Genomic DNA, 12645 nt, shown 5'->3' on the forward strand with positions numbered 1-12645 from the left:
TCTCCTTTGTCACACCACCAGCGTTGGAATACCAAGTCCAGCGATGAACTTGTGGGTGCTGAAATCATGAACCGGCCACCCTAAGTCCATGACTTCATACAAAGTCAAGGAAATTAGTGCTATTCTGGTTCACAGTTCCAGACCCATGGAGACCAACACACATCTCATAACCATCCCTATCAGTTCCAGTCGATGCAATGAAATCCGCCAAGACTGGAAGTGTATCTCGCCTGGGGCACTGATCAACCACAGACTCGAGCGTGGCATAGAATGCCTCCTTCACGGTGAGATCACTTGCCTCAGTTGGAGCATGTACAGAGACCAGGGAAATGACACCCAAGGAGTGACGAATCCTTAATGTCATAATACGCTCGTTGACTGGTGTTAACTCAATTATCATTGGAGTCAGCTTATTGGACACAGCAACATCAACTCCTTGGGCATGGTAACCATCAGAGCGACCAGGGGTAACCACCCACCATGATCTCGCCACAATACCGTTGTCCAAATGCTTGAGCTCAGATTATAAGAGACGGGTGATCAACCTCTCTTGGCAATAGGACATTCCAGGCACCCACCCGAAAGGACCGCCTCAGATTAACCCAAGGAGACCACCGTCTGGTGGGCGACACCTCAGCACCACCCCCAACACACTCTCCCACAATCTGACCCGGGAACCAAGAAACTTGGTTGGGGAGACGGTTTAGTCGCCAACAACACGACCATGGAACAAGTTAGTACAGGTTTACATGGTACCTGAAGCAAGTCACAGATTTAGTCTGACCTGACAATCCTGAGTTGTCCTAAACTTGCATACGAGTCAAAATCAGCTAAGGTGTAATAAAGTGTAACACAATCATCAAAATATTGAATTCTTTATTAAATGATTTAACTAATGTTTTTAGGAAGTTGAATGACTTCGCTATAATAATCAACAGGAGAAAATATAGTTATGTACCCAAATTTTGAGAAAAAACACTATTTACCCCAAGCTTTGAGGGTTTATGCATGTTATTGTTCACGGACAAAGTAGTGATTTTTTTCCTGTTTTTTGTCTGTTTTCCAGGCCTATTCCAGCATGCAAAGTGTTTATATATATATATATATACATATACATATATATATACATATATATACATATATATATATATATATATATATATATATATATATATATACACACGAGATAACCTTTTAAGAAAAATCTATTGTCCATCAAAAAGTTTGTACACACGTATGTTGGATGAACTTTCAACACAATGACAATTTTTGTTCGCTTAAAAATTCGTATATTTATCATCTCTGCACCGATGACGTCACAATACCAGAAAACCTTTTTTGGCAAATAACATAATGTACAAATATAAGACCCCGTATTTGTAATGGAATATGTCAAAGGTACCAAGATAAACAGATCAGAGAAAATTTTGGGGTACACTTATGCATGTTATTTTTGACGGACTTGATGAAGTTATGAGACACAATTTCTCTTTTTCCATGACAGGTATATATCTTTCAAAGCCTTGAAGTTCTCCTCATCAAGGGAGAATTGGTGATGCCTGATTATACTGACAGGTACATGGATATACACTGGATCAACTGTTTCTCTGTCCTCAGTCCTTGGCCAGGTGAAGGAATTTTTGGTTCCATCTTGTTGGAGGAACTTCATATGGACGCCTTCATCAGTGGGTTGGTCGAGTACTCGTCCGATGTGGCATTTTAGTGGGCGCGTATAAAACACAACATACAGGTTGTATGTTGTGTTTTGCCAACATCCAGATTCCGCAGATCCAGATTCCGCAGATCTCCTGCCAAAAATGGCGGGAGAAGAGAGAAGGGGAATGAAAGGCGGTTGGCCCTAAGCATACAGGGAATAAAACGGGGAAGGCGAGTCCGGAGGCAGTGGGAGAGGGGGAAGGGTAGAAGTGTGGAGGTGAGAGTTGTAACTCTGAATGTTGGGACGATGACTGGCAAACGGCGAGAGTTGGCTGATATGATGGAGAGAAGAAAGGTGGGCATACTGTGTGTACAAGAGACCAAGTGGATGGGGAGTAAGGCGAGGAGCATTGGAGGTGGTTTCAAACTGTTCTACCATGGTGTGGATGGGAGGAGAAATGGTGTTGGGGTAATCCTGAAGGAAGATTATGTCAAGAGGGTATTGGAGGTGAGGAGAGTGTCTGACCGAGTGATGAGTGTGAAGTTGGAAATTGAAGGGGTGATGATGAATGTCATCAGTGCATATGCCCCACATATTGGGTGTGAGATGGAGTATAAAGAAGATTTCTGGAGTGAGTTAGATGAAGTGGTGGAGAGTGTATCCAAGGATGAAAGAGTGGTGATTGGAGCAGATTTCAATGGGCATGTTGGGGAAGGGAATAAAGAGGATGAGGAGGTGATGGGTAGGTACGTTCTCAACAAGAGAAATGTGGAAGGGCAAATGGTGGTAGTGTTTGCAAAAAGAATGGAAATGGCAGTGGTAAATACGTATTTCAAGAAGAAGGAGGAACACAGGGTGACATACAAGAGTGGAGGAAAGTGCACACAGGTGGATTACATCTTAAGCAGGAGATGCAACCTGAAAGAGATTAGTGACTGTAAGGTGGTGGCAGGGGAGAGTGTAGCTCGACAGCATTGATTGGTGGTCTGTAGGATGACTTTAGAGGTGAGGTTGAGGAAGAGAGTGAGGGCTGAACCAAGGACCAGATGGTGGAAGCTGAAGGAGGAAGACTGTTGCGTGAAATTTCAGGACGAGGTGAGACAGGCGTTGGATGGTGGTAAAGATGGGTGGGATGATTGGGCAACGACAGCAGAAGTTGTGAGGGAGATAGCTAGGAAGGTACTTGGTGTGACATCTGGACAGAGGAAGGAAGATAAGGAGACTTGGTGGTGGAACGAGGAAGTACAGGAAAGTATAAGGAAGAAGGGGTTGGCGAAAAAGAAGTGGGATAGTCAGAGAGATGAAGAAAGTAGGCAGGAGTACAAGGAGTGGTGGCACAAGGCAAAGAGCGAGGTGGCAAAGGCCAAGGAAAAGGCATATGACGAGCTGTATGAGAAGTTGGATACAAAAGAAGGGGAAAAGGACTTATACCGATTGGCAAGATAGAGGGACCGAGCTGGGAAGGATGTGCTGCAGGTTAGGGTGATAAAGGACGCAAATGGGAATGTGCTGATGAGCGAGGAGAGTGTGTTGAGATGGTGGATGGAGTACTTTGAGGAGCTGATGAATGAAGAAAATGAGAGAGAGAGAAGGTTGGAAGAGGTGGAGATCGTGAATCTGGAAGTGGGGTGGATCAGTAAGGATGAAGTGAGGACTGCTATGAAGAGGATGAAGAGTGGAAAGGCGGTTGGCGCAGATGGTATACCAGTGGAGGCATGGAAGTGCTTAGGAGAGATTGCAGTGGGGTTGTTAACCAGATTGTTTAATAAAGTCTTGGAAAGTGAGAGGATGCCGGAGGAGTGGAGATTAAGTGTACTGGTTCCGATTTTCAAGAATAAGGGTGATGTGCAGACCTGTGGAAATTACAGAGGGATAAAGTTGTTAAGCCACACCATGAAGCTGTGGGAAAGAGTAGTGAAAGCTAGGTTGAGAGGAGAGGTGACGATCTGTGAGCAGCAATATGGGTTTATGCCAGGAAAGATCACCACTGATGCGATGTTTGCTTTGAGAATGTTGATGGAGAAGTATAGGGAAGGCCAGAAGGAGTTACATTGTGTGTTTGTGGATTTAGAGAAAGCTTATGATAGGGTGCCAAGAGAGGAGTTGTGGCGTTGTATGAGGAAGTCGGGAGTGGTGGAGAAGTATGTGAGGATCATGCAGGATATGTATGAGGACAGTGTGACAGCGGTGAGGTGTGCGGTAGGAATGACGGACCGGTTTAAGGTAAAAGTGGGATTGCACCAAGGATCGACTCTGAGCCGTTTCCTGTTTGCAATGGTGATGGACAGGTTGACAGACGAGATCAGACTGGAGTCCCCATGGACTATGATGTTCGCGGATGACATCATGATCTGCAGGGAGAGTAGGGAGCAGGCTGAGGCGAGCCTCGAGCGGTGGAGGTACGCACTGGAGAGAAGGGGAATGATAGTCAGTCGGAGTAAGACGGAGTACATGTGCGTAAATGAGAGGGAGGGTGGTGGTATGGTGCGGTTGCAAGGAGTTGAGGTGGGGAAGGTGGATGGGTTTAAATACTTGGGATCAACTGTCTCAAGTAACGGAGAGTGTGGGAGAGAAGTGAAAAAGAGAGTGCAGGCAGGATGGAGTGGGTGGAGAAGAGTTGCAGGAGTCATTTGTGACAGAAGGGTAGCTGCAAGAGTGAAGGGGAAAGTATACAAGACGGTAGTGAGACCAGCTATGTTGTCTGGTTTGGAGGCAGTGGCACTAACAAAAAGACAGGAAGCGGAGCTGGAGGTGGCAGAGTTAAAGATGCTGCGATTCTCGTTGGGAGTGACGAGGATGGATAGGATAAGAAAAGAGTATACTAGAGGGACAGCGCAGGTAGGACGGTTTGTAGACAAAGTGAGAGAGGCGAGATTGAGATGGTTTGGACATGTGCACAGGAGGGAAGCGGAGTATATCGGGAGAAGGATGTTGAAGATGGAGCCGCCAGGCAGGAGAAGAAGAGGAAGGCCAAAGAAGAGGTTCATGGATACGGTGAGGGCGGACATGCGGGTGGTTGGCGTGTCAATGGAAGATGTTGAGGATAGAGCGAAATGGAGACGGTTGATCCGCTGTGGCGACCCCTAACGCGAGCAAGCCGAAAGAGGAAGAAGAGTATAAAACACAACATAGTCCTTCATGACTTTAATGGGCTGCAAAAGAAAAACCACGACTCATTCAGGTATGGTATGTTTTTGTAATTTGCACCACCAAACTGTAAACACATTACGCTTAAAGTGTTCCCAAGAGTGCTACTGCATTTCTGCTTCGTATTGCAGCACATTTTAATACAGGCATAAGGCAGTCGAGTCATGCCACATCCCTCCACAGACGAGGAAAACGAATGGCTGATAAATTTGCGATGCTCACCTGAACTTTGTTGTTGTTACCGTCAAATTTCCCAGTGGTTTTAACGTGACCATCTGTTGCAGTCCCTGAAGAAAAGAGCGCGAATGATTGTTTATACACAGGTTGTCTTGAAGTCCACGAACGTGAAAAACTGCCAAGTCGTTATCCTATCAGTGTGGATTTTGGTTTAAATTTAGGTGGTGCTTTCTGTGTAAAATGGGGTAGAGTTGGCTTCAAATGCTTCAAAATGGACCAAATCACTAACGTGCACAATACGTGTCCGTCAGATTCTAACGTGGAAATGGCCAACTCCATCAGAAACCATAGAACGTGAAGATGGTGGATCTGACCTCGTCCTTTCGACCACGGTTTTAGCACTTATTTACTTTCTTTAAATGTAATTTACATTCCTACGAAGTCACACAACATTCCTATTCATTTTTTTCAAGTTCAAGACAGATATATACTTACGCACGTTAGATATTGCGCACATTGTTTTTTTATGACGGACACAGACTCCTTCAAATATGTCGCCATTATGGACTTCTTCCACAGATTTCGATGACGTAATACGCACCGGCAGGGTCAAAAGTCTATTTCCGGGTGCAGATCGTTCACGTGATCCACCGTTGGCGGGAGTTGATGGCCTGGATTACGCACGTTATATTCACGACGGACACGGTTGGGTTGGTTTTCATACCTCGATATTTCAATACTGAAAAGTTTTGGGGCACAAAATGGGTTACATGCCATCGGGAACTTAGCATACAGACACAGCCATGACACTATTTCAGTACATGCTGCTGCCATCTGGTAGTAAACTCAACCCTGAGCCCCTAGACAATTTTGACGGACGCACTAACGTGCACAAGCAGAATTTTAAACCACATATTTTGTTATTTAGCAAAGGACGGATGATTAAATTTATGTTAATACATAACCTTAGATGGTGACCTTTAAATTAAATATATATATAAATATATATTTTGCGAATACAAATCTAGAAAAGGCAATAAAAGCAGTGTGAAACTGGTCAATGAAAAATGTGATGCTCAGGGCCTTCAAAAAAAATCTTTCCCCTCTTTTTTTTCCTCAGACTTTAATATATGTGCCTGAAACTGTCTTTTTATCTCCTAGAAATTTACACTGAAGTATCCAACCATTAATGGAATATTTTTTTCAAATAGTAGAAATTTATTGAATGATTTTCTCATGGCCTACAAATACAACACCTGAGCTGATTTTGACTCGTATTATATAGTTCTCACACTACTTATTGGTTCCACATGATGCATTTCCTTCCTTGGTGAAGAATCCTTTCAGTATGACGGTTGAAAAATTACTCCACTGAGAATATTCGCTCACAGGAACAGTTTATAGACATGATAAACGATGATCATCTGAAAGCTAAATTCAGAGCTGCCTCCAAGCCAGTTCTGGTGTTCAGTTGCTAGCAAATATTCAATGGTGGCTGAAATTGACCTCAGAGTCCTCCTGCTGTTTCCCACTCTCTAAGAATGTGAAGATGGGGAGCTTTTCACAAGAAAAATGAAATCCCAAAACTGGCTTGGCATGAAGGACGTCACATGCACCCTTTCTAACACACCACCTGGAATAAAACTTATAGTGTCAAAAGAAACAGCATCATACACTACTCTGGTTTATCTTGCTGCTTTTGGCAAGTAATTATTTTTCATTCATTCATGTACAATGCTCTGTAAATAAGTTGTGTCTATTAGCAGTTTCTTTGGCAAAGGTTACACCCCTGGGTGGGTCGCCACTTTGGCGGAGAACACAAAATGATTCTTGCCAAGTATTATAACGTGATTCTACTTAACAGGAACTTAAATACTTCAAAGTAAAGTCCTGAAACGAAATCAAAGTAACTTTTTGGTTTACATCCTCTTAATAATTCAATAAACATACGTTTTTAATCATACTTTCTTAAAAGCAGTGACGAAAGGTAAGATTTGGTTGGAAATCTTGCATCCAAAATACATACATACATATTCCAAATTTATAAAGGAGGTCACACTCAGAGGCTTGCGTTGAGAAAGGGGTTACCAATACAAGATACTGTATAAAGGTTGAGAACGACTGTTTTATACCGATAAGTGGATTTCATTTACAACTCTAGGCTGGCAGGATGGCCGAGAGGGACGCAAACTCAACTCTCAGCTGTCTGACCTGGGTTTATATCGCGGCCCAGATATAAACCGTCATCCCGGTGTGTCGCAGGCAAGGTGAGGCATCAATATGTGTGCTGCGCCTCGGATGGATGTCACACTGGGCGTCCCGTCTGCCAGCATTAGTTGGTGGACGTTAGAGAGTTCATAGTGTCCTTTGTGAAGAGTAGGCAACTTAACACCGGCACCATGGCCAAATTCCAAATTACTGCTCCAAACGACAGGGGGGGGGGGGTACACTGCATCAGCTGCACGGCCACAATATTTAATGCAAGATGCTATTCCCGAATTGTTCTCATGCTCACGTGTATTGAAAATCACGACTGCGTCATCAATAATAGAACCGACAGTTGTGATGACAGAAAGCTTTTGAAACTGAAACTTCAAGAAAAATTAACGAGGATAAAAATTAACCAATAAATGCTTGCAGTGTCGATTTATTTGTGTGCAATCAAGCCGAAGTGGTATGGTGCTTTTAAAAATGAGGCAGTAATCGCGGGACGGAGGCATTTATCTGAAAGTGTGAGCATGTCAGCACTATCGTGCATGTTTTTAAAAGTTTCACGACGAAACAAGCAACCACCAGAAGCCTTATAGGCATTCTGAAAAAGAAATAAAGAAATAAACTAAAGGAAAAATACACATTTCATGAAGATAGCCAACTATTTTCTGATATCCCACAATAATGTGCAATGCATTTGTGAAAGGCATGGTGAAGAAAACAATGGCTGTGTCAGGAAGCATTCCGGTGCAAGAACAATTTTGATTCTTGCACAATATCATCCGAGTACATGCACTCCATAACTCCATGAGCAGATTATCAATTCCCACATACCATGCTATGTTTACAGAGTGCCGGTGCTGCCTCGGGCAGTTTCTTGACAAGGGTTATACTGGGTGGGTTGCCATTGCCTGACCCAGCAATGGTTAGGGCAGGAATTTGGAATTTGCCCAGAGTGCCGGCGATAGCTCACCGACTCTTCTGGAAGGAAACGGTGGTATCTTTTTCCGTCCACCAACTAACGCCGGCAAATTAAAGTCCATCTGAGGGACGGCACACACATTGATGAATCACCTTGCCTGTGAAACACTGGAAAGGAAGTTTATAGCAGGGTTGGTATTCAAACCCAGGTTAGACGGCTTAGAGGTAAGTGTGTACTTCCAGGTCTCCTGACAACCACTTGCCTACCTTCCCCCCCCAGTCCCAAACCAAGGGTTAAAAAGGAATATGCCGTGCTTGCTATTCACAATGCAGAGAAGCAAAACAGGCAGGCAACATGAGGTCACTCGGTGTAGCGACAGGACCCACTTGATTATTTAACTGCAAATTATAATACAAAGCAACGCACGTTTAAGGCTTGCGTGGTGCAAGCGCATTGCGACATTAGAGATTCTGGGATCAAGTGTTCTTGTAATCTTGCATCTACTACGAACTGTTGCAGCAGCACGCTTATCGAAACTGCCAGACCGAGGCATCTCGGCTTTCTTCACCGACGCGCGTACGAGGGCCTGGTCAATCCGATTCATCACCAGATTCATCAAAAAGCCTCCATTGTGACTCAGGACATTTTCTGTTAAGTGTACCAAAAGTTAGCCATTTATCCACAATAAGGAATCGGAAATTATATACAACATCATAAGCTTGCAAAGTTCAGTGTGCAATTGTCTTGATACGAGACACGAACAGTAACAAATCAGAACTGGTTTGATGCATCCAGTTTTTGACAACAGTCACAACGAGTGCCAAAAACTACAAGAAAGAATGCATAGAGATTTCCAAAAACAAATGAATGCACACAAACATGCTTTTGCAAGTCAATGGCAGACTTCCCTGCACAGCACTTGTAGACTGCTTGCACATCAATGTTTGGGAAAATACTGCTGTAAGACTGTGTAGTGAACGTCAGATAGAAACGGATCATTCTTCGATTCATTGCAGGACTTTCTCAGATTGCAGACTCGTGGCAATGTAGTCTTCGACTGTCATCTTGCCAAAAAGTTACCAAATGGGTGTAATGTAGCCAGTATTATGTCATTGAAAGCAAATTAAACTCAGTGGTTGCTCAGTGTGAGCCAACAGATACAAACCCAAGATTTTGAAATAAAAAAAATACATGCTGGGATGGTGGGGGTGGAGTGGATTGGGTTAAGTGTCCAAGAGTTCCAAAAGATAAACAAGAAAGATGTCGTGCATAGCACGATACATGCAAAATCCAATTAAACATTAGTTGCCATGGAAACCGCAATTTGGCAAGTTTGAAAATTTCATCTATTAAGTGTATTCCATGATTGATTGATATGCACAAATTTGGCTGATAAATTTTCCTATTTGCAACCTCATAGGTATTTTGCATGCACCGCATTGCCATCAATCTTGACGTTTGATTAAATTTGACAAAAGTTTACTCACATGTACTACATTTAAGTACAAATAAGCATGAAAAGTTAATGAGGTATTGTAATAATAAATTCACAAAAAAGTCCCATTTGATCAATTATAATAGGGTGAATTTGTTGTCATGGAAACCGTTGACATGTCAAAACTGCTAAATCGAGCATTCTGATTTTTGGTGAACCAATTCTGTGGCCCAATATGCAAATCCAGTTCAAATTTAAAGTTAATAGGATGAAAATTGATGAATGTGACCTTGAGCTATGACCTTTTACCTCAAAAAAAATAGGCTTCAGTGACCCAATATGCAAATCCTGTTCAAATTTCAAGTCAACTGGATGAAAATTGTTGATTTTTTGCCACCTTGACCTTTGACCCTTGAGCTTTTGCCCTCAAAAACATGCTTCTGGGTTTTCATTGGTGAACCAATTCAGTGACCCAACATGCAAATTCTGTTCAAACGAGCAGAGTCCACACCCTCCGGGTGGGTAGAGATTGCGCATTAGTTGCTGAAAAAAAAGAATAGTCTCTATATTGCAAGACTATAGATGTTTGTGTGGTGTGCATCAAAAGGGTTCAAAGGGGTCTGGAGGATCTAAAGTGTCAAAAGTTATCTAAGGCGTGAAAAGAGTAATTTCCAATAGTACTTGAAGTTGAAAGGTGTCCAAGGTGTTTAAAGGGTCTGAATGGGCCCAAGATATGTTCCAATAGTAGTTAGGGGTCTGAAGTGTCCAAGGAGTCGAAGAAGTGTAAAGGTCTTGGGGGGGGGGGTCTAAACGGGTCATTGGGTCCAAAGGGTCAAGGTGTCTCAGCGGTCAAAGGATCTTAAAAAAAGCAAAGGGTCCAAAAAAGGTCGAAAATCTAAAATGTACATCCCCTGGGGTCTAAAAGGTTTTAACAAACATTCACAGTGCATAATTAATAGACGCGGTCATGGTCCAGTAATATGTAATTTATGGACGTACTCACGGTCCAAATCACATTCAAATAGTACGTAATTAATAGACATACTAAAGTGGGTCGACCAAGGCTTCACCTCAATGAGGACTCACCGTCCACCCGTGTTTTTCCTTTTTATCTAATATATTCACCGTCCACCCTTTAGAATCACTAACCGACTGACTGATATTAAAGATCGGTGCCTTCCGGGTGACGGAGAAAGCTGAAATTTTTACGTGCCGATGGGCATCGAAGCCAGTATGCCGGAAAAATAAATAAATAAATAAATAAAATCACAGAATCGGACAACATCCATGAATGAAAATATAAATAAATGAAAAAAATTACCCCCGTGTGGGGGTAATTCTCTATAATGTTTTTGACTATCATAATCGATGAACCGTTGCCAGATATCTCCTAAAATGACAGACTAGATAGGTTTTGAAAATGGCAACTTTCACAACTTTCGTGACCTTGAGCCTGACCTCGAATCCGGGAAAAAAATATGTCGTTGGGTATCACTCATCGACCTCTACCCACATACCAAATTTCATCAAGATCGGAAGTAAAAAGTTTTCTTTGTACCGGGAGGTGTTTTTGACCATCTTCCAGGTTACGTGGCGGCCAAACGGGACGGAAATTCAAAAATCTGTCTGGTTAGACACAAGATAATAATTTTTACTCTCATAATCAATAAACAGTTGCCAAATATCTTGTAGAATGGCAGACGAGATAGGTTTTGAAAATGGCGATTTTTATAACTTACGTGACCTCGTGACCTTGACCCTGACCTTGAACCCGGACAAAAGTTATATCGTTGTGCAACACTCATCGACCTCTACCGACATACTAAGTTTCATCAAGATCGGAAAGAAAAATTGTTGACGGACGGACATTTGGTCCAGCTTTATTAGGTCATCTCGGTAGAGATGACCTAAAAATGCAGGTGAGTGACCCCAAGATAATGGAGAAGCAGGGTAATTTTGTGTGCCGACAGGTATCAAAGTTGATACACCAGGAAAAAAAAATCAGAATCGGACAACATCCATAAATGAAAATATGAACAAATGAAAAAATGAACAAATGAAAAGTCAAATGCAGGTGAGTGACCCAAGACAATGGGGAAACACGGGTCATATGCTTACACAATATGTAAGCACACCCAACAAACAGGGGGCTGCAAAAGTAGGTATAGAGTAATGATATACTGGTATATTCCTTACTGTATATATATATATATATATATATATATATATATATATATATATATATATATATATATATATATATATATATATATATATATATATATATATATATTAATATTTCGGCACGCCCCTTTTTTTGTTCCACAGTCAGATTTTTGTTACTGCATGAAATGAAACAAGCTTTGACATATATAGTAATGATATTATTGTCTTCCTTAAGAGGCCCCTCAAAATTCGTTTTGATGATTATGGTAGTTAAACAGTTCATGTTCTCCATTTGCAAAATGGGAGGAATTATTGCACAAAAAAGAAATTAAAATGTTTCCCATTTTTTAGAGGACCACTAAGATGATTACGGCTCATAGAATCACGCTCCATTTGGGGAGAAAACAGTTGAGCTCATACCTGACTAATTTGCACTTTCCATGTGCCGTAGTTTCTTCACAAAACCATGACTTTCTGACAAGCTAAAATCTACAAGATATAAATATGTACACAAAACTGATCCGGCCTTGTGGATCACTTTAAAGTAGGGTGCCCTGTAATTTTAATGCGCTCTATGGACCCTCCGGAACTCACGAATGGTACACGTTGTGTAGTCACTAAACTACGTGGTAGTCATCGAAGTGGAAAACCTGAATGGTATCAATGGATAAAAATGATACAATATATTGTTTAAAATACATTCATGCTATCTGTCTTTTACCATATGTTGCCAGTGATGCCCGAAGATGGGCACCTTTACTAGTAAGTATGTATATATATATATATATATATATATATATATATATATATATATATATATATATATATATATATATATATATATATATATATATATATATATATATATATAAATAATCAAGCCAATCGGATGAAAATTAACAATTTATGCAACTTTGACCTAATGATTTC

This window comes from Eptatretus burgeri, chromosome 10 (genome assembly GCF_056783735.1).
Source record: "Eptatretus burgeri isolate ZD-2024b chromosome 10, Ebu_testis_v1, whole genome shotgun sequence".
NCBI lineage: Eukaryota > Metazoa > Chordata > Myxini > Myxiniformes > Myxinidae > Eptatretus > Eptatretus burgeri.